Below are 25,037 nucleotides of genomic sequence, written 5' to 3' on the forward strand. Positions count from 1 at the left end.
TTGAATTGTTTATGTTGTATCCTTTAACCATTCCAATAGATATATTGTAGTATATCCTTGTTTTAATTTGTATATCGCTGTGGACATATGGAGAGGAACACTGGCTCATGTACTTTATTATTTAGTTCATATGGTCCATTATTGCCATATGTCTGTCTTCTTTGGTGAATATAACTCAAATTCAAAGCACTTTAAATGCAGAGTTATTTTCAATTGTATAATGATAAAATAGTATCTGTTTTCTAATTGATAAATATTGAGGGAATTTATGATTATTTGGTCTCTGTATTTAAAATATCGGGCACAAGTAACTTAAAATATGCTTGCATTAGCCATTCTCTAATTTCTATTCACTTGTATTGTATTTTTATTTAAGACATTTTGTAAGTGAATTATGTAATATGCATTCATTTTTATTTGAATGGCAGACACACAGACAAACTGACAAGGAGGCTCTCTGCAGGTTTACTTCCAGTGTGCCTGCAGCAGTCCTGGCTGGGCCAGGCTGAAACTTGAGCCCAGAACTTGAAAAAGGTTTTCTATGTGAGTGTTAGGGACCAAACTATTCACTTTAGCAGGAAACTGGATTCAAAATGGACTAGCCTGGACTCAAAGGACTCAACTCTGCTATGGAATGCAGGCATTACTGAATGGCAGTTAAATGGCTGTTCTAAATACCCATCCTTTATATATTTTTCTTCTTATTTACTGTTTTTTGTACATTCTTCAAAGAAACATTCTTTTATGGTAGAGCACTCTACTATCCTAAAAGCCTGCAGAATATACAATCACTAATTATATTTTACTTCTGGTATCAGTAATTTATTTCTTAATTTTTTAACTTGATCGTTCTTGCTTAAGGTATATGAATTTTAGTAAGTTTATCAAAGTATTAATTATTTCTTCCTTCATTCCTCATCTGCTTTATTCATTAATGAAATCATTCATTACAACTTTATTATTTACTTTCCCACTTCCTGTAGTCTTAATTTTCTTTTCTTTAGTTTCTTAGGCTGGTGGATTAGTTAGTAAGATTTTACTTTTTTGTCTTTTGTAAACATCTAAAATGTATTCTTAATAAAAATGTTTTATTCTTAGCCCATACATTTTGTTACATCCTGTAATTATTCAACTAATGCATTTTGTAACTTCAATTTTTAAAAGCTTTATTTGTTGGAATCAGAGCTAGAGGTAGACATGCGAATATTGATAAAAATAGGGCTAGATAATGCTCCCTTGCATTGGTTCACTGTCCAGATGTCCACAGCAGCTAGGAAGCTAGATCAAGAGAAATCTAGAAATCTGTGTCTCCCTTGTGGGTGTCAGGAATCCAAGTACTTAAACCATCACTTCTGACTCCCATCATCTTAGCAGGAACTGAAGTCAGACACAAATTGAGTATTCAGCCCAGTCTCCAAGACAGGATGTGTCCATCTGATTTGGTATCTTAACTGCAGGGCCAAATGTGCTATGAGCTGTTTAGAAGGCCAAGGTCTACTTTCCAAATAGGTAGGATTGTCTACATCTACTATTGTGATTGACGTCTAATGTTGGTCTTATGTTCCTTCATCTTGTCTTTTCCTTATGTAAACTGTTATTAATATATTATTTTATCTTCTGCATTGATGTATTAGATCCACTGCTCTGTAGAATTTTTTACAGTATCTATTTATATCCTAAGTTAAAGTAGTCTAATATCAAATATGTCATCAAGTAAAACATTTTGAAAACATGTGGTAGAAGAATTGCATGTACTGTCTTCCCGTATCTCTTCTTACAGAACCAAAGTTCCATCTGGTATTATTTATTTTTTGACTGAAGGAGAGTTTTTCTTTTTCTTTTAACCTTAACTTTTTAATGAACTTCACGGAAGTGTTGTTATCGGGACTGCAGACCCAAGTGGCCTTCTGGTAGGATGGAGAGGGACAGGGAGGGAAGGAGAGGTTATAGAGATGTGTTTCTGGTGGCAGGAAGGAATGGCAGGTACGCTGCCCCCTGTTGTCAGATTTCATTAGTGGCGAGAATGGAGATGGTCCATTGACAATGCTTCAGGAATGTGGAGTAGAGGAGAATGACCTGAAGCGTTACTTGATAGTCATTGTATTAGAGATGACATATTCCATTTATTGGCATTTGGGCTCCTCAGTGTTCTCTCTGTGTAAGATCTAAGGCCTGTTGGTGGCTTGTGGCTGTCTCAGAGTATCTATAGGCCTAGATGCTTTTGGTAGAACTTGTCCTAATGTGTTGCGCCACTTGTGTATCTTTCTACCCGTTGCATAAGTATTTGAAGTCTTCTGTTGGACTAGAGGATCTGGCTGTGTTATCTCTCATGTGCATCTGCCTATGTTCTTCGTTCTTTCTCTGGAGTAGTACAGTCCCCCAACATGTGCCCCATAGTTGGACCATGTGTCCGTGGGGTGCTCCCTGCAATTGGGGATCCTGTTGGTCTAAGGTACCCTTGTGATTCGTGGAGCCCACTCCTGAGCAAGTCATATTACCCAGTTTATCCCCAACACATTCCCTCAAGGGTATAGACCAGTACCTGCCCTGTCTCCTATACACATCTCCTTGGCTCAATGGGGGTAGGGGTGGTGCCCTACAGAAGCACCGCAACCCCAGTTCCCAGGAACAGTGGTGAGTAGGAGGATCTGACTTGTTCCACCCCCAGTCTCTGCTCTTTTGTGTACCATAGGATAGAAAGTTTCAGTTGAAGTAAACTCTTGAATCCTTACAAGGCCATTCTCCAGACCCAGCTCCCATGTGCGCCAGTGGGTGCAACAGCTCATCTCAGCCCATTCTGGTGAGTGCTGTAACTGAGCCAGGGAGCACCTGTGAACCCCTACATGGTGGCAGGGACCAGTGTACTTGGGCCATCTTCTGTTACACCCAGGATGTACATTAAAAGGAAGCTGCAACCAGAAGCAGTGGCAGAACTTGCCTCTAAGCACTGTGAAGTTGGACACTGACACCCCAAATGATTGTTTAACTGCTATGTCAAACATCTGCCCTAGTGTCTTATCTTCTTGCTTTCATTGTTTTCAAAGTCATCACTCATATAATTATGATTGGTTGATAGGATACCACATTCCCATAGGTCTTTTCATATTTTTCACATTTGTGTTTTTCCTTTCTCTTTTAAATTTTCACTATGATGTGCTTAGGTGTGGGTTTCTTTTTATTTGCTATGGTTGAGGCTTGTTTAGAATCTTGGAATTGAAGGTTAAAAGCAACTGTCAAGAAAATTGATAGGAATAATCTGTACAAATATTTCTGCCACATGTTCAATTAAGATGTTCAATTTTTAGGGCTGGCGCTATAGCTTAGTGGCTAATGTCCTTGCCCTGAATGTGCCAGGATTCCATATGGGTACCAGTTTGGGTTCCGGTTGCTCCACATCCAGCTCCCTGCGTATGGCCTGGGAAAGCAATAGAGGGCTGCCCAAAGGCTTGGGACCCTGCACCTGTGTGTGACACCAGGAAGAAGCTCCTGGCTCCTGGCTTCAGATCGGCCCAGTTCTGGCTGTTGTGGCTACTTGGGAAGTGAACTAGTGGATGGAAGATCTTTCTGTCTCTCCTTCTCTTTGTAAATCTGACTTTCCAATAAAAATAGATTGCGTACTTTTTGAAAGTTGAGCAACCTATGTGAATATAGGTTTTGCACATGCACATACATTCTGCCATTTTCTTAGTGCATGTACAGGATTGGAATGCCTGAGTCATTGGCTGGGAGCCTGATTATATTTTTATGAATTTTTCAGATTATTTTCTATAGCAGGCAATCTAGTTTACATTTGTACCATCTGCATTTGGAGTCCCTGTTCCCTCACATTCTCCATAATGCATGACACAGTCATTTTCTTAAAGTTTAGGTATTACAATAAATGTGTATTTATGTATCTTTATAGTTTTAATTTGCATTTTCTTAAAGGTTAATGATGTTGAATATCTTTTCATGTCCCATTTGCCAGGCTTTAATTTCATATGGTAAAAGAGGTTTTATTCATTTAATAATAAACCTGCTTATTATTATTATTATTACTATTATTATTATATTTTGAGAGTTTGGTGCTTATTCTAGCAATGGTAATTTGTTAGATAATTAATTTGAAAAAAAAGTCTTTTACAAAGATTTTATTGCATTTATTTGATAGCATTTTAGAGATAAGGGAGAGCCTGAAAGAGGGCTTCACTTCGCTGGCTTTCTCCCCTTGATAACTAACAGCTGAGCTTGTCTGTGCAGACGCTAGCAGTGTTAAACTCCACCTGAGCCTCCCCCAGGGGTGCAGACGCTTAAGTGCTTGGGCCACCTTCCACTGCTTCCTCAGGCATGATGCCAGAGAGTTGTGACAGATCTGTAGTAGCCAGGCCTGGAACTGGTGCTCATACAGGCTACTGGCATTTCTAGCAGCTGCATAAGACTCTGTGCCACAATGCTAGTCCCTATTTCAAGACATTATTTTCCCAAATCTGTATCTTGGAGATTTGTGCCTTATCTTTTTGTGTGTGTGTGCTACTAGATGTAATTTTTTAAGAGCAGAAAATTTTCAATTTCTGATGAATTTCAGGCTTTCAAAATTTCAATAGTAAATTGATTGGATGATAGCAGTTTTGAGGTAAATTTTGAAACCGAGTAGTTTGAATCACGTTTATTTGACTTCTTCCAAAAAAATGTTTTGGCAGTTCTCATCTCTGAATTCCTGGAAACAAAATTAAAATGAACAGAGCAAACCTTACTGGGGTCTTGAAAGTGATTTTTATTTGAAAAATTTATTATTGACATGTGCACAATTGACATGTAAATGATATTGAGTGTTATGATCCATAATGTATTATAACATTTCTGCAGACGTCTTTGATTTCTCTAGACTTCTTTGAAAATTGCATGGAAGTTTCTCTCTCTCTCTATGCATATATATATATATCTTTGCATATTTTATCAGCTTTATTATTTTTTATGATTCAATGGCAATATTTTTACCATTCTACTTCCTATTGTGGACCATTTGATTGCATATAGAAGTAACTAATGTCCACTTAATATCTTCTGTGATCTTACCATTGATTAACTCGTTATTTCTTGTAGCTTTCTTTAGATACCTTGAAGTTCTTTTGAAGCATGGCAATGTTTTATGTCAAAAAAAATCTCTTATACTTTTTCACTTACAATTTCAATTTCAATTTCAAAAAAATGCAATTGAAATTATAAGTGAAAAAAGTATAAGAGATTTTTTTTTTTGCTGGATTTATTGCTTGGGTTGGGTCTTTCCATTGTCATCTTGAGTAGAAGCACTGATAATATAAACTTTTGCCTGATACTTAACCAAAGAGGCAAGATTTCAGTTATTCACTATTAAAAGTAAAGCCCTCTCCCAGTCTCTTCCTCATCTCTCTAACTCTATGAAATAAATACAATAAAATCTTTGCAAAAGATTTTGTTTTCATATTTTTTCTATCAGATTATGTTGACTGATTTCAAATTTTATCTATATTTTATTCCTGAGAAAATTTGCTTCCTAACTACCAGTACTTTTAGATCTTTTTGGATTATGTTAGTATCTTATGGAATACTTTTACATCTTTGAGATATAATACTTTAATTTCTCTAAATTTTTTTCTAGCTTTCATAAAGGGTTAATTGTAGTCACAGCAAATAAGAAGCTTTTTTTCACCTCAATATTGTATATTAGTTTTAATGGAATTGGTGCTGATCCCTCTTTAACTGTTTGGCAGGATTTACCACTGAATTTATTTGTTTATTTTCCTAGTTGGAGGGTTTTTACTCATAGCTTCTATTTTTCTTTTGGTTACCTAGTTCATTGGATTTGTTGGGAATTTTTACTCCTTTAAATGCCCTTTTTCACTCTGAGGAAGTTTCTTTGTTGTGTGCCTCTGTGCTGTTTTCTTCATAGTCCTAATACCTGGAGTTAACTGATCTGCTTAGAAATGTGGATTTAGTTTCTATCAAATCTGGAAACTCAATCTTCTTATTACCAGAACGGCAGTTTCTCTTTCCTTTTTTTGTCCTCTCTGTTTAGAATTCTACTCACCCATATATCATGTTGTTTGTAAAATTGTCCCACAGTACAATTGCAAATTTTTTTTTTATTTTTAAGAGTGTTTTCTCTGTTCCTATGTTGGATAGTTTGTTCTGCTATTTTCTGTCACCATTTAACTTTAAAAAATATATATATATATTTATTTATTTGAAAGGTAGAGAGAGGGAGAGAGAGAGAGAGACAGCCCTTCCTTCTGCTGATCTGTTTGTTCACTCCCTAAGTTCCTGCATGGCCAGACTCGATTGGGGGTAGAAGCCTGGAGTCAGCAGATTCATTAGAGCCTCCCATGAGGCGGGCAGAGGTTAGACACTTGGACCCTCCTCGGTGCTTCCCCGGGCACAGTAGGTGGGAGCTGGATCACCAGTCAGGCAGCGCTATCATTCACCACAATGAAAGTGGGAACTAAGAAAGAAGGTAGAGTTTCTAATTGCTTCAGTTTCTTCAAAAGTGAATGATTATACATTTACCTTTGCTATATCCAATTCCATTAGCTCATGTCTGCTTAATGCATCAGCAAGGAAAATACCCCCATAAAGATCCACTCATGTGACAGTTATTTACTGAATGTTTATTGTGCGAAGAATTAGGACAAGTGACCTGTGATTTAGAAGGATGTATAATGCATCATACTTGTGCTCCAAAATCTCATATTTGAGACAGAAATAAATATGCCTAAGAAGTGTAATGGGGAGATTGCTAAGACTTTTTGTATTTCCCAGATGCTTGGTGTAGCTGTCCGGCCTAATCCTTGGAAGTATGAATCTAATAGACTTTACTACATGTTTAAACTCTGTTATGTGTTATGCTTGACCTTAACTTAGATTATTTGAGAGCCCCTCTTCTGATCACATAAGTTCTTTAAAAGCAGATAGTTTTCTCCATCTGGGTGTCTCGGTGGGAAGGAATCAGACAGTGAGAGAGTGACAGCAAGAGAAAGATCCAAAGCAAAAGCAAGTGAATCAGAGAGAGATAGAGTGTGTGTGTGTAATTAGAAGAGTGAGGTGAATGTCATCAGAAGGAGCCGCTGGATCAAGAATGCGAGTGCATTCTCATAAGTCTTGCAGTGCATCTAACTGATTGCAACAAAATGAGCTTTGCTGTTAAAAATGCAAGGAACTGAATTCTGCCAACACCATAGATGAGTTGGGCCGCAGATCCTGAGCTCTTTGATTGCAGCCTGAGTGTACAGGTCATCTGCGCGGTGGAGAACTGCCTACTGCAGAACTGCGAAGAATCAACAGATGCTGTATTGAGCTGATAACTTTGTGCTGATTTGTTATACAGGGATAGGAAACAATACAGACAGCATCCAATGTATGTTACATAAAACCAAAATGACAACCGCACGGTGGAGTGAGATTGTTTGGCCTGAGTTATGCAGAGAAGTTTTTAGACTGCATGGGAAAATCAGTAGGTTTATGAGATCCAGGGAAGTTGTGGCAAGTAAAATTTTTTTTCATAATGACAAGCTCAGGAATAGTCACAAAAAGGAACATGGGTTTTGATTAGTTACAGTAGGTTGTTCATAAAGCTTGTCAGTAAAATTTGTAATTAACTTTCTCAAATAATATTCTAGAGCCAGCTGTGCTAGAATCACTTAATAATTTGCCAACATGTAGATTCTGGGGATCCTGACAAAAGACCAATTTAATGAGAATTTCTCATTCTGGCCTTTAAAAATAGCTTCAGGTGATTCTGTGCTTATAGAAATTCATTTTATGTTAGCAACTTAAACTATCAGAGTAAGAAGTTTGGTATGTTATAATAAGTTTACACTTTTCCGTTTGTGATTTGTTTTCTTTCATTTCCTCTTGTTTTAAAATAGGAGTGAATGTCATCCAAGAGTATTATATAAATTTACTTTGAGGATTGGATTTTAGATAATCAGAGGACCGGAACATTACACAGCAAAAGTTATGTGTAATAATAGAGTGAAGTTTATAATAATCTAAACAAGAATGAAATGGTTGAAATTGAAAAAATAGGATGCCTTTCAGCAAAACTCCAAAAACAGAGCTAATGGGACTCACTGGTTAACAGTTCCTTTGTGTGCAGAAAAGAGGAAATGAAGGAGAAAAATAAGATTGGTCAACATAAACGTTGGCAGTTTAGGAGAATCTCAGTAGAATTTGCAGTAGGTTCGTGGAAATCAGGGCTGTGGGAAAGCTAAAATGTAAATAGATTTCTTCCTATAGTGACAAAACAAACGAATATAATGGATTTTAATTTTCTTAGCCTTATTTCAGGTGAATTGATCTTTGAAACAATTCTATTTTCATTGGTGAATGTGTGCCCATATATCCATTCATTACCTCTGACAAGTCTCCCAGTGCTATGCTTCCAATAGTTTTTTTTTTTAGTGTTAACTTCAGAATTAGAACTCACATGACTTATTGACTATTGCATTTAGCTTTTTATTAATTCAATTAAAATAGCCAAGAAGTGTTACTTAGAAAGCAGAAGAGTTTATATGTGTCTTTGCAATTTTGGAGGATCACAGTGCAATATCAGGTGAGTCCCTCCACTCAGCCAGTTGTTGAGGCTGGAGGATGGGAAATGCACAACTGGATAAAAGAGAAACACATGGTAAGCCAGGAGACAGAGCCACAAGGAGCAGGTGCAGCTTACACAGCCAACCCTCTCATGGGGACTACCTTCCAGAGGGAAGCCCTCCATGAACCTAAACTCCCAGCATTACCACCCAGAGGCTGTAGTTAGACAAGCTGCCATGCTTAATCTGTCAACCATAAACATGGAGTCAACCTTACTCATTTGGGGACACTAAAACATCTGCACGTGATTCAATCCTGTTCAAGTCAAAAGACTGACAATATTTAATATGGCTCAGATTATATATATGTCATCTAGAGAGGTTGTCACACTGATTAAGTTATTTTTTTTAAAACCTCCTAGCTTAAGGTCAATAATTAATCAATGTTGTCTTACAGTGGCAGAAATCCTAAGGGTAACATCTGCCTTTCATTTGTTTTTAGTTACGCAGCAGAGAATAGATGAGGAAGTTTTGAGTAAAGCTCATATGATACATTAATGTGCTTAAGTATGTGCTAATGTATTGAACAACTAAAACTTTAATACTTTTCTGTTTTTAAAAAATAAGGTTTAATTTATTTACTACAATGCCAATTGCATTTCTACAATTTTTAATGTAAACTGTTTAAGGAGTATCTCCTAGAGCTTGAAGGAGTGCATCCTGCTCTTACAGTGTGCTCCCCTGCTAAGTGGAAAAACATTTTATAATTACATCGTTGTGTGTGTGTGTGTGTGTTTGTGTGTGTGTGTGTGAGTGTGTGTGTGTATAATGGTATAATGATCTGGAATATTTCAAATAAAATATCTGTTCCAGATATTAGTTGTTGATGCTAGATTCAGAATCTCTGAATATGAAACTGAACAAGAGAGAAGTAGCTAACAATAGAAGAGAAGGGAGGGAAAAGGGAGAAAGCGAAGAATGTGGCTAGCTTCTAGAGAAAGGGCTTCTGAATTAGGTATCAAGTCACAACAGAGTTTAATTTTTGTTGTTAATACGACTAATGTTGGTAACGGTACCTTAAGAAATGTGGGAAACACTATATGAAATACACATGACAATTTTATCATGGAATACATTTATAGTAACAACTGGTCTTCTAATTAAAAATGTGTCACTTCATAGAGATATAGCTATGGTCTTTCTAATATGTTTTAAGCATAGCAGCTCTATGAAGAGCTGCCTAAAAGAGAAATTAAAACAGAATAAATGTGGGCCCAGTGCAATAGCATAGTGGTTAAAGTCCTAGCCTTGCAGGCACCAGGATCTCATATGGTCACCAGTTCTAATCCTGGTGGCCCTACTTCCCATCCAGCTCCCCTGCTTGTGGCCTGGGAAAGCAGTCCAGGATGGCCCAAAGCCTTGGTTCCAAGAACCCATGTGGGAGATCTGGGGGAGATTCCTGGCTCCTGGCTTTGGAACAGCACAGCACTGGCCTTTGAGGTCATTTGGGGAGTGAATCATCAGATGAAAGATCTTCTATGTCTTTCCTCTCTGTATATCTGACTTTGAAATACAAAATAAATAAATCTTTAAAAAAAAACAGAATAAGTTTGTTCATAATTATTGACTGGTAATACACATATATGCAAAATCAGGGTTTATTTTATTTCAGAAGGTTCTGTTATTTTATAATTGATAAGATCACCGTATTTTCCAATGGTATGTTTACTTTCATTCCTCAAACTTCTGTCAAAAACCAAACTTTTTCTTTTTTTCTAACCTCTCTATCAAGAATCACACTGGGGGCCTTGCACAATAGGCTAGTGGATAAATACTCACCTTGCAACTGCCACAATCCAATATGGACACTGATTCATGGCCTGGCTGCTCCACTTCCCATCCAGCTCCCTGCTTGTGGCCTGGGAAAGCAGTCGAGGATGGCCCAAAGCCTTGGGCCGCTGCACCCATGTGGGAGACCTGGAGGAGGTTGCTGGCTCCTGGCTTCAGCTTAGCTCTGGCTGTTGTACGCACCTGGGGAGTGAGCCAGCAGACAAAAGATTTTCCTCTCTGTATCTCCTTCTTAAAAACAAACAAACAAAAAATTATTTGTCAGTTTTTCTCCCCAATTTTCACTGTCATAATTGTTTTATTTTTTAAGATTTATTTATTTATTCACTTGAAACTCAGAATGTGTGTGTGTGTGTGTGTGTGTGTTTGTGCGTGTGCGTTTGTGCCCAAGCACGTGAGAGAGAGAGAGAGATCTTCCATCTTTTGGTTCATTCTTAAAATGGCTGGAACTGGTTCATAACAAAACCAAGAGTCAGAAACTCTATCCAGGAACTTTCATGGGAGCTGGCTCAAAAGCAGAGCTACTGGGATTCAAACTTCTGATCCAATATGGAATGCCAGCATCAGAGGCTGCAGCTTAGCTCACGCTGCCACAACGTGGGCTCTATGTTTTAATTCTCTACCTGGACTACTTTAGTATCTTTCAACACATCCTGTGTTGTTTGCTGCATATGAGCTATGCATCATAAATTCTGTTCAAAACAAAAATGTGCCATTGTTTTGCAACCAACCTTTTACTAAATTTCCATCGTTCTTGAAATAAAAATTGTTATATTTTCTTACAAGTAGCTTCACGAATCTTTTTTAAATGCTGTTACCACATGTTCCATCAAGCTGAACCTCACTATCTATTCTCCATCTAGATCAGTTTGGGTTGTGGGCAATATTAAGCTTCTTCCCAGTACCATCGTTGATGAACCTGCTATATGTCCTGTAATACTAGAGTTTCCATTTTGACCTCATCTAAGTATTCTCTAAAATAAGCAGATATACCTAGTTCAGCTCTAAAAATGCATACTGCAGAAAACCTTCACCAAGACTTGGAAATTAAGACATATCCCAAAGTGGCAGGCATTTCTAGTACCCTGTCTTTTCAGTATAATCACTACTCTTTTAAAAGACTCTTCAAAAGTTAATTGATTAATTAAAATTTTAAATATTCCATGACATAAATCTCTGCTCCCCATTAATCTCTCCCATGTCACTACAATAGTATAGTCCTTCCCAATCAGTAACACGTTCATTATTCTGCTATTTACATGTATTATGACTTTTAAGGCATGGACAGTGGCAGAGAGTTCAGCATCTTATTGTCAAGATACATTCAATGATTTCATTGGGAATCCATCTTTGACTTGGAAGTGGAGATGCACACTGCGTTGCATCCTCACATCTACATGTCTCTACTACACAGTTACTATATACACATCCCTTAAATGAAAAGCCATAAAACTACAACTGAGAGAAAAATAAAAAAACCTACAACATAAAGTTAAGTAACAAACTACTGAATGACCAATCAGTAGTTTGTTAGTAGTAGACCAAAATCATTCTTCCTGAAGCAAATAGTGCTATTGTGCAACGCATGTGTCAGTGATGAAGATAATAAAGAAAAAACTTTTTTGAATGAATGAAAATTAAAAGAAAAATATCAAAACCCCTGAGTTGCAGCAAAATCAGTATCAAAGGGCTATTGATCTTGTATTTTGCAGGAAGATTGCCTTATATCAGAGAGAACACATGGTGTTTGTTCTTTTAGAATTGACTTGCTTCACTGAGCATAATGGTCTGTAATTGGGACCATTTAGTTGCAGATAGTTTAATTTCATTCTTTTAATTGCTGAGTAGTATTCCATAGAGTAGATGTACTACAGTTTCTTTATCCACTCCTCCTACTATGGGCATATGGATTGTTTTAATGTCTTTGTGATTGTAGATTGTGCTGCTGCAAATATAGGATTACAGATCCCTTTTGCATGTGCAATTTTATTATAGATATAGGTATAGGTAGAGATATAGGTATAGGTATACATATAGATATAGGTATGGGTATAGATATTCCCAGGAATGGGAGAGCCGGGTCACACGGCAAGCCAATTTTCAGTTCTCTTAGCACTCTCCATATTGACTTCGTTGTGGCTGTGCTAACCTACGTTCCCCCGGCAGGAAAGGAGGGTGTGTTTCTTTCTACACCTGTGCCAGCAGGTGTTGTTAATAGAGTTCTGAATGTAGGCCAATCTCACAACTCTTCTAGTGTACATTTACATGTCTGATAGTTGCACTCTTGTCTATTTCTTCACTTGATTTTACAATCCATGAAAATGGAGATTGCTTATTTTTCCCAATTTTTAATTTAACAGTATAAAACACATGGCCTGGCATAATTGAATTTAAGTATTATTCAGTTATTATTATTAAATCCTAATTGATTTAGGAAATAATTTTCAATGAGGTAAATAAACTAGTTTTAGTAAAACAAAATGCATGTGATGTTATCACTGATGTCCTGCATTTTATTTCTGGCTTTACTTATCTACTAAGTATTACATTATTTGTCTATTTACTCAAGAGTTAAACTAAATAGCTACACTTCAAATTTTCTTATTTATATCATGGCCAAAACAGACTTACTTCATTTTCAATAAAAATGTGAAAATAAAAGTTTTTTTTTTTCATTTTTGATAGCTTCCTTGAAAGTAAATGTTCTGCCAAGAGCATGAAAAAGAAAATATGATTTGAAAATAGGAAGGAGAAGAACAGAGAAAAGTTGCATTACAAGCAATTGCTTGTGTGCGCAGGAGAAAAATTTGGAGCAAACTTCAGGAGACTTAGAACAGGACTGGAGCAGCTGCCTCGTCACGCTTTTGGAATTCTCAGGTGGAAACCCAGTTTGAACAGTCTATATTACAATTAAGTGGAGAAATCAGCTTTCACGTTTGCTGTTTTTTTCCCCGCTCTACAATTTAGCAACCTGACAAAATAAATTTACAACAACATAGAAATAACAAAGACCTCATGCATTCAGGAATTCTTGTTGGTGATAAATAAATAAATAATAATGAATTCCTGAGGAAGTTCCAGTTTGGCATCTCATAATTAGAAAGACCCTCATATAGTGGGACAAGCAGCAATGTGAAGAGTTAATCTCAGTATGTCTATCTTACGTGCTTTTCAATAAGCCATTATACATATTTGGTTTCCTCTTCTTTTCAAACATTTCAAGTTCATTTACATAAAATGACATTTTTCTCACTTCTGATTTAACCAAACATGAAGCCTTTTCTCCATACCATGCAGGAGAAGGAAGGGGTCTGGCTGCATTAGAAGTCAGTGAAGTGCGTCTTCTAACAGCAGCAGCCCACACCCTGCTTCTGATCCACCTCCCTTGTGTTGAGCCTTGATGGCAGTGGATGATGGAGTGAGTGCTTGGGTCCTTGTCACTCTTGGGAGAGACCTGATTGGGGTCCCTGGTCCTGGGTTTAGCCTGGCATAGACTTGGCTGTTGTGGCGATTTGGGGAATGAATTTATACATGGAAGATCTCTTTCTATACTGAAGGTACTTTTATGTCTTTTTGGAATTCTGCTTTAATAATACTAAATGAAGATGCACTAGTTTGAAAAACGATCCTTATATTTTTATTTCAGGATCTTAGAATAAAAGAATGAACTGTAATTACTGCCTTCCTATGCATTGCCATATTTGGATGATAATTTGCACTGTGTTAACAGTTATATTTTCTGTATCATTTTATCTGTCTGCTTAAAGTGTATTTGGACTGTAGTGAAACATTTTCTGATTCTATAAGCAAACTTCTGTGGTCTGTCGACCATATCAATGTCTATCTTGCTTGTTTCAGGAGAGAATTTTTTTTTTATCACATATCACTGATGGTTTATTATCTGTCCTAATTGTCTCATGCTTGGCCAAATTTGAGTCATGCTCTTGGGTTTCTTGCAAAAGAAATAACGCCATATTTGCAGAATTCCTGGATTTGAAACTTGGCTAGCCTTCCAATTCCAATTTCCTAATGATGTATGCACTGAGAGGCAACAAACAATGGCTCAGGTAGTTGTATTCCTAATATTCAAGGGGAAGACCCAAAATGAGTTCCAGGTTCCTGACTTGGCTTAAAAAAGCCCAACTGCTGAAAACATTTGGGGAGTAAATTGAGAAAATTGAAGAATTCTCTCTTGCTTTTCTGTTCTTCAAACAAGTAAAGTATCAGTGAAAAAGAATGAACACCACGAAACCAAAACAAGGCAATAGAAGCCAATGTCCAAGCACTATAAACGAAGTGCTTATCAGATTTAGAAGATAGAAAGTAAGATGGAACACTGGAAAGACTTCTAAGAAATCTGCCACTGACTGAGCACCTGCTCAACTGTGTAACACCTGTAATTCACAATAAACAAACCTTCCCTTATATGTACATTGCTATAAGCTCTTATAGCAGTAACTAACCTGGATTCTTTAAAACAGAAGCTGATGTAAACATCATGTGCATATGCACTTACTTCATGCTTTTCAGGTTAGTGATATTTATATAAAATTGAGTAAGAAGGCAAGATAATATTTCTTACATATTGAGGTATTTTTCTTTTGAATATTTTCTACCAGACACTGGAGAAAGGATTTATACTTGGTATAAAATTGCAAGATAATAAATTCTCTCTCTCACCCTCTCACTCTCTCTCTAAATATAAATATAGTATATATTTAATATATACTCTAGTATTCTATATAATATAATATAATATAGAATATATATAATATACTGTATAATGAGATATTATAGAGTCACAGTTCTCACATGATCCCAAGATAGCTTCATGATACAAACACTACAATTATCACTAGACACTTTGAATGCTATAGATGTTACTCCTGTGATTATATTAGATTATCTGATATCATTGACTTTACGAAAAAGAGAACGTTGAAGCTCTAACTCTTGCTGACATTGAACGTTTCCACTTGCATTAAAGCTACTGTAATTTTTCAGATTGTTTAGCCTTCATTTCATATTTTTTAAAATTTGTCATGATATAGTTCACAGGCACAGGGATTTCTACTGCCACCCCTCCCCCCTTTTCGCCACCCCTCTTACACTCACCAGTTTTCCACAATATTATTCCAATTGCATGGTCCTTTAGCAACAGTCACAGCAATATTAGAATGATAGATTTGTGACTGTTAACCTTCATTTCTGTGCAGTGCTATATGTTAGAAATTGCCATCTGCACAATAAATAGACATAAAAGCCATTGGGATAGCCTCCACTGCCTTCCCAGGCCATAAACAAGGAGCTGGATGGGAAGTGGAACAGCCCCTATGGGATCCTGGTGCTTGTAAGGAGAAGATTTAGCTACTGGGCCATTGCACTAGGCCCTAAATCATTTTACTATCTCAACTTTTCATATACAAACTCTTTTTGCATTCATTCCTTCCCTTGGATCTTAAGAGTTGTGGTGGATATAATTCCAATTTTTATTTATAGTGGCTTAATTCTTTAAGAGGCACATACAGATACAAAGCTTCCATGAGCTGTTTTACTCCTTAACACTGGGAACAGCATGGCTGGGCCTGGGCAAAAGTACAAGCCAGGAACTCAATCGAGGTCACCCCAGCCCCAGTTGGTGACAGGAGACCAAGCAGTTAAACCATTACCAGGGTAAACATTAGCAGAAGCTAGAATCTGTGGTTGGGACTTGAACTCAGTCACTCTGATACTAGATCTGGATGCCACCAATGTTACGTCAGACGTCTACTCAATGCAGAGACTTTTAATGAGTAAGACCTCCAGGAACATTGCTGATGTACATATTTTTGAGCAGAAATTTTAATCATAACTGAACATAATTGATGGTACTTCCATGTATTATTTGTGAAATAACTCCAGAAGAAATGTAATGACAAACACTGATATTATCGCATGAATATAAGGAACCTAAAGAGGACAAATAAAACCACATGTATGCCAATGAATGTTGAGTGTCCAGTGATAAGCTAAACAAAACGAAAGAAGGCCACTAACAAGTTTAGAATGTTTGCAGAAGGGAAAAAAACCGGATATTCAGTGAGGATTCTTTATCAAAACAACATTGAAATGAAAGGTCACTGACTTTGTGTTTCTTTTTTTTTGAATAAAAACACTAAGAAGACAAACATGTCAAATAAAAAATCTTGTTAGATGCCTATGGTAAACAATAGGTTGCAGTATTTGGGATATTTAAGCATACACAAATTGAAAGCTCAGCATAATCAGAGGAGAAAATCCTAATGAATTGGCTTAATCATTTGTGACTGTAGAACTAAGGAGTGAGGATAAACTTGAAATAAAGGTATGTCCCTAACTTGAGAAAAAATACAAAACAAAATTATTTTTGTTACTGTTAAATGCCAATTGAGAAAATTACTTCTTTCTAAAAGGAAGTACTTACAAATATAGTAAAATACTTATGCACCGCATAGGTTATTTGAAAATGTATTCATTTCACAGGTTAGTCATGCCACACATTATTTCGTGTAAACTCAAAGGTTTAGCGATCAGTACGTATGTAAGTGGAGTTTCAAAACAGCATGGCACCTGAGTGTATTTGAGTCAGGTTGTCCTTTTGTTATGTTTGAGGAGCTGGTCTTCAGGAGTCCTGCCTGCCTGCCATACAAGGCCCTACAGGCAGAGGGCGTAACAGGAGAGCAGAGACAACTATTTTGTAAACACAATCTGAAGATTTTATGGTAATGACCAAGGATAGATGATTTCTTCTTATTCCCGAATGTTTCATTCTTTGTATCGCAAGTTCAATTTCAGCTAACCTATTTGGAAGATGATAGTGTAAGGAAGAATCAGTCTCTACTGTGTGAACACTCGGAAATAAAATATTACTGTTTTGAGTCTGCTAGAGCTAGAAATGGGTGAAAACATCTATGAAGTTAAAACGTGTTGCTTTTGTTTTTATTGCTAAGTAGCCCCACTTCACAATTTATCTTGGTATTTTTGTAGTACTTTATAGTAAAAGAGCATTTCTCCTTGGTCACAAAGATAGCCGTTGAGAGGTTAGGGTTAGGCATATCACCCTGCAATGGATCAAACGGTCACTTGTGACACCAGATTTGCCGTTCTGGATATTCTGATTCCTGTGCAGCCTCAGGCTAATGGGTCTGGGAAGACAGCGGAAAATGATCCAAGGGTGTGGGCCCCTGGTACCCACACGGGAGGATAGGAAGACGGTGCTGCCTATCGCTGGAGTCAGAGCTGGATATTATGGCCGTTTGTGATGCAAGCCAGTGAATAGAAGCTCCCCTTGCCAACTTTCTCTGAGTGCTGCTTTGCAAATAAATAAATTTTAAAAAATAAAGCAGCACAGCAATATTCACTCCAACATTGTAAATGTGTTCTTAAAAAATATAAGTTATAGAATGAAACGTTTTAGAATGATTAAAGAACCCAGAATAGTATGCCTTGGGAAAGCTAAAAGTACACCTCAAAAAATTTCAGAGAAAAAAATCCTTGGTAATTTTATATTTTTAGGTATTCTTGTTGCAGAAGTCACAAAGACTCTTTAATAATGGTCTCAGATTACTTGTATGCCTGGAGCTATTTCTAATTGTTAATCTTTTCCTCCTCAAACATAGATGCATGAGTGTCTTCTTTTTAAAGAAAATTTGAATGTGTTGATTGATAAAATTAATTATCTGCTTCAGAAGAATTCATTAGACCAAAACAATACCTCTTTGATGGGTTATAAAAGAAAAATGAGACATTGGATTGTTTTGTCTTTTTTCCGCTAGATAAAACTACACTATTACAGACGGAAACTTGTTTATTCAAAAAAGATGTGACAAACTTTCAAAAGATATCTTTCATGTCTCTATTTCTTTTAACTCTTTTATATGTTCAGGCAAATGCATGCTCATGAATCTTAATGTTCCAAATTCATTTTTATAAAAGAAAGACAACAATTTCAAAAGTAATAGAGCACATTTATCAGTGACATGAGTTTTGTGTTAAACCTGAAACAATATTGTCAAGTCACTCACTAACTTTCATTCAACACAGGAGTCTTGTTCAAGCTTTTTCTTCTGTCTAAAACATGGCATAATCTTGTCCAAGCTGCATCGCACCATGGATTTTAAGTACCTAACTTTTTTTTTTATGTGATACAGTTTTATAGGCACTGGGATTCTCCCCACCTCTCCCACAACCCTCCCCCCATGGTGGATTCCTCCACCTTGCTGCATAACCACAGTTCAAGTTCAGTTGAGATTCCTTCATTGCAAGCATATATCCAGCATAAAGTCTAGCATCTTAATGTCCAGAAAGTTCAGTGGCTTCTTGGGGAGACTTTCTCTCTTCTGAAGGCAGAGCTAACAGGGTAAAGCTCCAGTCAGTTAAAAGCCCCAACAAAACATCAGCAACAATATACAATGTTATGGAATTAATTGACATAGTATTGAGTAAACAATATGTTAAAGATAATGCAAGTTCAATTCTTCAAAACACATGGGTTGAGACGGTATCAATGACAGGTTCAAAAACTAACAAACAAATAAAAAAACAAAAATTACAGGTTAAATCAAGGCAAACCTGTGGTATCTAACCTTTTGGGATTCGCTCATTTCCCTTAGCATTACTTTATAAACGTTTAAAACTTGGGAGCTTATCAAAATATATGCACACATACACACACAAATACTAAGCATGAGATTAATTAGCTAACACAACAATTAGTATTAGCTGTTTTTATTAGTTATGTTTTATGACAGGAAGAAAACCAGAAAATGCGCAAAAATAAAATATTTTGGTAGCACCAGAACATTTGAAGTTGTGTTTTAATGTTTATATCCAAGCTGTTGCAAAAATATCATAGGTTAAAACAATGAACGTTTATTTCTGCAACTCTAGACTGATGAAACAAGACCGGCGAGGCAGCAGGCCACGGTGAGGTTCCTGGTGAAGATCATCTTCCTGATGTGTTGTGCAGACTGGAGGCCTTTGACTCACAGAGTAAGCTATTAGACTTGCCACCCAGACGAACCACATGGTGTCATTAGATTATGATGCTTTAATTTGACCAGCTTACTATCGAAAGCTAAGGTAAGCATCTTTATATTAATTAAATTTTCCAAAATTTATTTTGAGAGGCAGTGAGAGAGTGTATGTGTGTCTAATAAAGAGAGGGAGGGAGGGTTGGAGAGAGAGAGAGACTCTCATCTCCTCAGTACCATCCCCAAACATGAACAGAATCCATTCCGGGAAAATGGAACTCAGTCCAAGTCTTCCATGTGGGTGGCAGAAACCCAATTACTGAGGGCATCAAGATCTGCTGTATCAGGACTTGGGAGTCAGGAGCTGGGGCTACTCCAGTGTAGGATGTGGGTGCCTAACTAATGTTTTAATAGCTGGGCCAAACCATTCCTAAGATATGTGTGTTTATCATGAATAACTTCTCAGTATCAGATATGCTTCTCTCCTAGTTTATAGGCAGTTGTCCCAATAGCCTGACAGAAATCTATAGTTTTTTGTTTGTTTGTTTGTCTGTTTGGAAAGTCAGGTATACAGAGAGGGAGAGAGACAGAGAGGAAGCTCTTCCTTCTGATGATTCACTCCCCAAGTGGTTGCAACGGCCAGAGCTGAGCCAATCCAAAGCCAGGAGCCGGGAACCAGGAGCCAGGAACCAGGAGCTTTTTGTGGGTCTCCCAAGTGGGTGCAGGGTCCAAAGGCTTTGGGCCTTCCTTGAATGCTTTTCGATGCCTCAAGCAGGGAGCTAGATGGGAAGCAGGGTTGCCAGGATTAGAACTGGAGCCCATATGGCATACTGGTGCATGTAAGGCAGGGACCTCAGACGCTAGGCCACCGCTTCAGCCATATATGTATAAAACCACTAAACTTAATTTACCTCCCTTCTACTTATGTACCAGCAGATGCTAATATTTCTTTTTCCTCTTTCCTATTTCAGTGAGTGACCTGTATAAGCACCCAATCCTTGAAATGAATTTTCTAGAGATAATCTTATTCTTTTTTAGTCATTTGATATATGTTATGATATTCTAATTCTATGCTGTTAAATATTTAAGCTTTCTTTTTTTTTTTTGAATGATTCTACTATGGTGCTTATGTAATATCCTTATAACTTCCTTCTAGAAGATGTGATTTCTCAATCTATGGTCCCATCTATAGTTTGTGTACGTGTAGTATATGTAAATATGCAGTGACGTACGTATTTCTACTATGATATTTATACTACATATATTAATGGACACAGGCACACAGAGCAAAACTTGGTAAAAACAGGAAAAATATTTTTACTATCTTATTTTGACAGTCATGTCAAAATACTAACGTTTAAATCTGCACATGTCTAGAGAAGCAGCACATAGCCACAAGACCAGAAGTCTAGACATGCATCAATTGATTGACATAGAATCATTCTCTTGGTGATGGTGAGCTACCTTGTGACTCTTTGTTTTGATAGAGACAGGTGTATCAGCTGATAACTTGTGAAATGGGATGTCTTTAGCTAAATATAATTGCTAACAGATATTCAGGATGTAAATATTCCCACCATTGCTTTACCCATTTTAAAATGAATTTGATATATTTCCTGAATGTAAGAACATTTATTATATATTTTGAGTCACTGTCCTTTCCTAATTTTTCTCCTCTTTTTCTGTACTATTTCAAGTAATTACCAAATTCGCATAGACACATTATCTGTGTCACATATAAAGTAGCCCCCAAATTCCCAAAATTGTTCGTTTTGTCTCCAAATAGGACAGAAAGCACTGGGATGGGAAGTATTTGCTAGATGGAATAGTCAAGCATCTACTTAAAATAGTTCATTTGTAAGCTTATTTCACATAGATATGTCAAGCAAATGGGACATAATGTATTAATTATAGCTGCCTAATGGTTGCACTGCATTTTATGAATAGGTTTATGTGATTTTTTTTTCCCCACAAACCAATGCTTTCTATGTTTGGATATGAAGGAGAGGTCCCTAGAAATTTTATCTCTAGGTACAGAATCTCATTTGCATTATCGTAGTGGACTTTTTGTCAATTCTTGAAGGCTTTTATTTATATGCTACATATGATAGCCACTTACCTTGTTTTGTTTTGTTTTGTTTAAATAAGAAAGGTATCCACAAAAACTGTGGTTGCCATATTGTGGTATCCCAGAAATAATGAGTAAAATTGTAATTTCTTTCTGATTTTTAATGCCATTCTAATGACTTCCTTAATCATATTAAATTCACATTTACTCAGGTGTATCTTTCCGAAAGTTTTCTCCAAATTGCAAAATAAAATTAATTCAGAAAGAGTTGTATAATCCTGCAGCATATGAATGAGTCCTACAAATATAATTTTCTCAAGAGTGATTCTAAGAGGCTTCTTAAAAGCAGACATCTATTTCACTGATAAAATAGCCTAGTGTTTTTAGAGTTGCACTTTGAACAGGTAATATATAGTTCTTAGCAGGAATGGATATTACCCAGTTCTTAGCAAAACATAGAAGTACTCTATTTTCACGATTTCTTCTGACCATTAACCACATTCTACAGAGTTTCCTATATATCTCAAAAATTATGCCTGGGCCATTTTTTTGTTCATTTATACATTTTTCATGAATATGATTATTTGTTGTTCATAAGTATTTTTTCTGATATTCACTTATTCTTGATCTCTTAAGTATATCAAATTAAAAATTAAAAATAGATGTAACCTTATATTACAAATGATTGACATCCTTGAATCTAGATTGGGTAGTAAACCCAAACATCATGTGGATTTTCTTTCATATCAACATTTTTTTTTTATCCTGCCTTAGGTATGACACTTTTCTTTTGAACAGTAAAAGCATTTCATTGTCAATATTTGGAACTAGCCCAAAAGAATTCGTAGGCTCTAATCTTCATTCCAGGAAATGTCTCACAATGAAAAATGACTATTATGAAGCAGATTTTAAAAAACACTGCTCCTTCTGTTGAATTACTGCTATTTAGACAATCAATACTGACTTATGATTTTCCAACAGTCAAGATTGAATACTGGGGTGATTAAATACACATATATATTTTTTTATGTGGATTCACAAATAGAAGAAAATACCAGTAAAAAAAATTTTTTTTGGAACAGAGGAGATTTTTGGAATATCAAAACTACATGGTGTCGAAACACAGGAAATCACGATCTGCTGCTGCAAGTGAGTATGGCCGTCTTCTCTTTTTTAAATTCAAGGATCCCTTCAAAATTTCTGTGTTGTGTATAAGTAGAAAGATTGTTCTGTTGGAGTTTATGTTTATATAAGTGTGGCTATTATTAACATTACTGAAGGGATATTTCAAGTATTTACTAAAGTAAAAAATAATATTATATGTATGCTATCTTTTCTTTTTTTTACACAATCTTTCCCAATTATACAATTTGTGTCACACTTAATCTCAAAATTACACATTTGCTGGAAAAACTTCAACTTGCTTACACATTCTAAGCATGAATTGGAAAGATTAATTCATAAAACTGGAATTAAGGCTTATAGAATGTAAGATCATGGAATTTTTGAACTGAGAGATATTAACTTTAGTGCCTTTATTTAAAAAGTGAGTTCTAAGCCTTAGAAACTTGAAGCAAGTCTTCTTGCAGTGTTCTTATGCATTTTTTGTTGCCTGATTTGTCTGTCTCTTACAGCAAACAACTGCATTTTCTTCTCTTTTAGCTTCTTTTTCTTTTAGAATATCTACTGCTTTTTAAATTAAATTTGATAATTTAAAAATGTTAGATTGATTATTAAATCAATTTTTGTTGCAACATTACAGTAGGCATTAACTCTGTTACCATAATTAAAAGGTGATATATTGATTTATGAATTGGGTGTGTTCATCATTTTTCCATGGATATATAATATAAACATAATTATATATACAATTGAATATGTATATATTCAATTCAAATATACAGTTGTTCAGCTATCTCAACAAAACTTAAAAATATAACATTTTAACTGCTTTTTAATTTTATTTATTTTAAAAGCTAGATTTAGGCCAAGAAATATAGACAGACTTATGGAAGGAGACCTCCCATCTCATCTTCACTGGCCAAATGCCCGTATCAGCTCAATCAGGCAGGCCATGCTAGGATATAGATATTCAACCTGGGTTTCCTTCTTGGGTGGCACTAATTCAGCCAGTTGAGCTATGACTAGCTGCCTTTCTGGGAGCACAGTGGAAGCATGAGAGAATTGGAATACAGCCAGGACCTGAACCTAGGCACTAATACAGGATTCAGGTATTCCATCAGAATTTTTATGTCAAAAGTCTGATTCTGTGGGAAAAAAATTCAGTTAGTATATTTTCAATTTTAAAATATATAGTTAAGCCTCATTTTTAGTTTGTCACTTATCTCCTGAAATTGTGGTATACCAACAGTTTCATTCTACGTTAGCAATTTCCTTCTACATTCTGCCTTCCTAATAGGTGTGTTAAATAGAATAGTACATTCTTGCTAATGACCCTGAGGCTGCTGTGTCTGGCTTTGGGTATTGAATATCCCTAGTATATTTATGCCAACCAGCAAATGCCATTCCTTTTGATGGTAGGTATTAGTCTAAGTGTAAGTAGATGTGTCATTGCACTCCAATATCATTGGAAGAAAAATTAATATTGTATGTTAGGAGACAGACTTTCTCTGAGTTAACTGTCCGATGTAAAGGATGAAAAAGGCACATGATTGAGATCACTCTAGATGATATAGTCATAATAATAAGCAGAAATAAACCCAGTGCTGAAGATAGAAGAAAAGAGTCACTAAGATTTTGGACCCTAGCTAACACTTATAGAGATGCTAATTTACTTTGCATGGAGAGTCACTGTCTCTGGAATTCTAGGCATGTGAGGCAAAATCATCATCCTAAGTCTATAAGAATTAATTGTATTTGTTTATATTCTTTATCTTTGCCTCTGAGTTTATACGACATGTTGTACTTTTTGAAGACTTGGAACTTCAGCTGTCACTTTAGTTCTCACAGTCATGCAGACACTTTTTCTTATGTATGAACTCAATGCCTACTCACTAACCTTGGGCTGAGAGTGTACATCTCATTTGATAAAATTCATTCTTGGTACTGCTCAAAGTTTTATTTTGTATGTGAAGAAATACTTATAAGTAGTTGCCATACTCCTAAGACTTTTTACTGCCTTTATGTTAGAATAAGGTCATTGTTGGTCAATCTGTGTCTTCACCATCCAGTCTTGGCTTCCCTGTTGATGGGAAAACTGTTCAGATTCAAAAACTTTGTCAAGCATAGTAAACCCCTCAAGGAGAGTCCCCTCCTTTGAATTCTCATCTGTTCTCCTGTGTTCCAGTATGAGTGCCTGGTTTCTACGTGAAGAAGAAAGTGTGTGTAAAAGCTCAGCTGGTGTCTGTGCTGAGAGTCGGCAGTTCTGGGAAGGTATGTCCACCATGAACTCTTAGCTTGCCTCTTGCTCTGCCTCCTGCTTATTGTGGTTATCAACTCATTGCTTTCCTGCATTACTGTGGTTCAACGTACCATTGAAGATGGGGAACTGTAGACACTAATGTTCTTTTTGTTGGTTTCCTGCTTTCCTGTCAATGGGACTCCAAACCTCCATTGTCCCAATGT

The 25,037-nt window shown here is 36.3% G+C and overlaps 1 long non-coding RNA gene across 1 annotated transcript in view; it reads left to right on the top strand.

Annotated features, from left to right (window-relative positions):
• LOC121153489 overlaps nt 1–24,785 on the top strand; it is an 88,514-nt gene extending 63,729 nt beyond the window's left edge. Inside the window, exons 2-4 of the long non-coding RNA XR_005883406.1 lie at nt 19,302–19,403; nt 22,535–22,601; nt 24,760–24,785. This is a non-coding gene — a long non-coding RNA (uncharacterized LOC121153489). The remainder of the gene's footprint in view (nt 1–19,301; nt 19,404–22,534; nt 22,602–24,759) is intronic.
• The last annotated feature ends 252 nt before the right edge of the window (nt 24,786–25,037 follow it).

The sequence above is a fragment of the Ochotona curzoniae genome, unplaced genomic scaffold (assembly GCF_017591425.1).
Source record: "Ochotona curzoniae isolate NIBS_2020 unplaced genomic scaffold, NIBS_Ocur_1.0 contig_2692, whole genome shotgun sequence".
NCBI lineage: Eukaryota > Metazoa > Chordata > Mammalia > Lagomorpha > Ochotonidae > Ochotona > Ochotona curzoniae.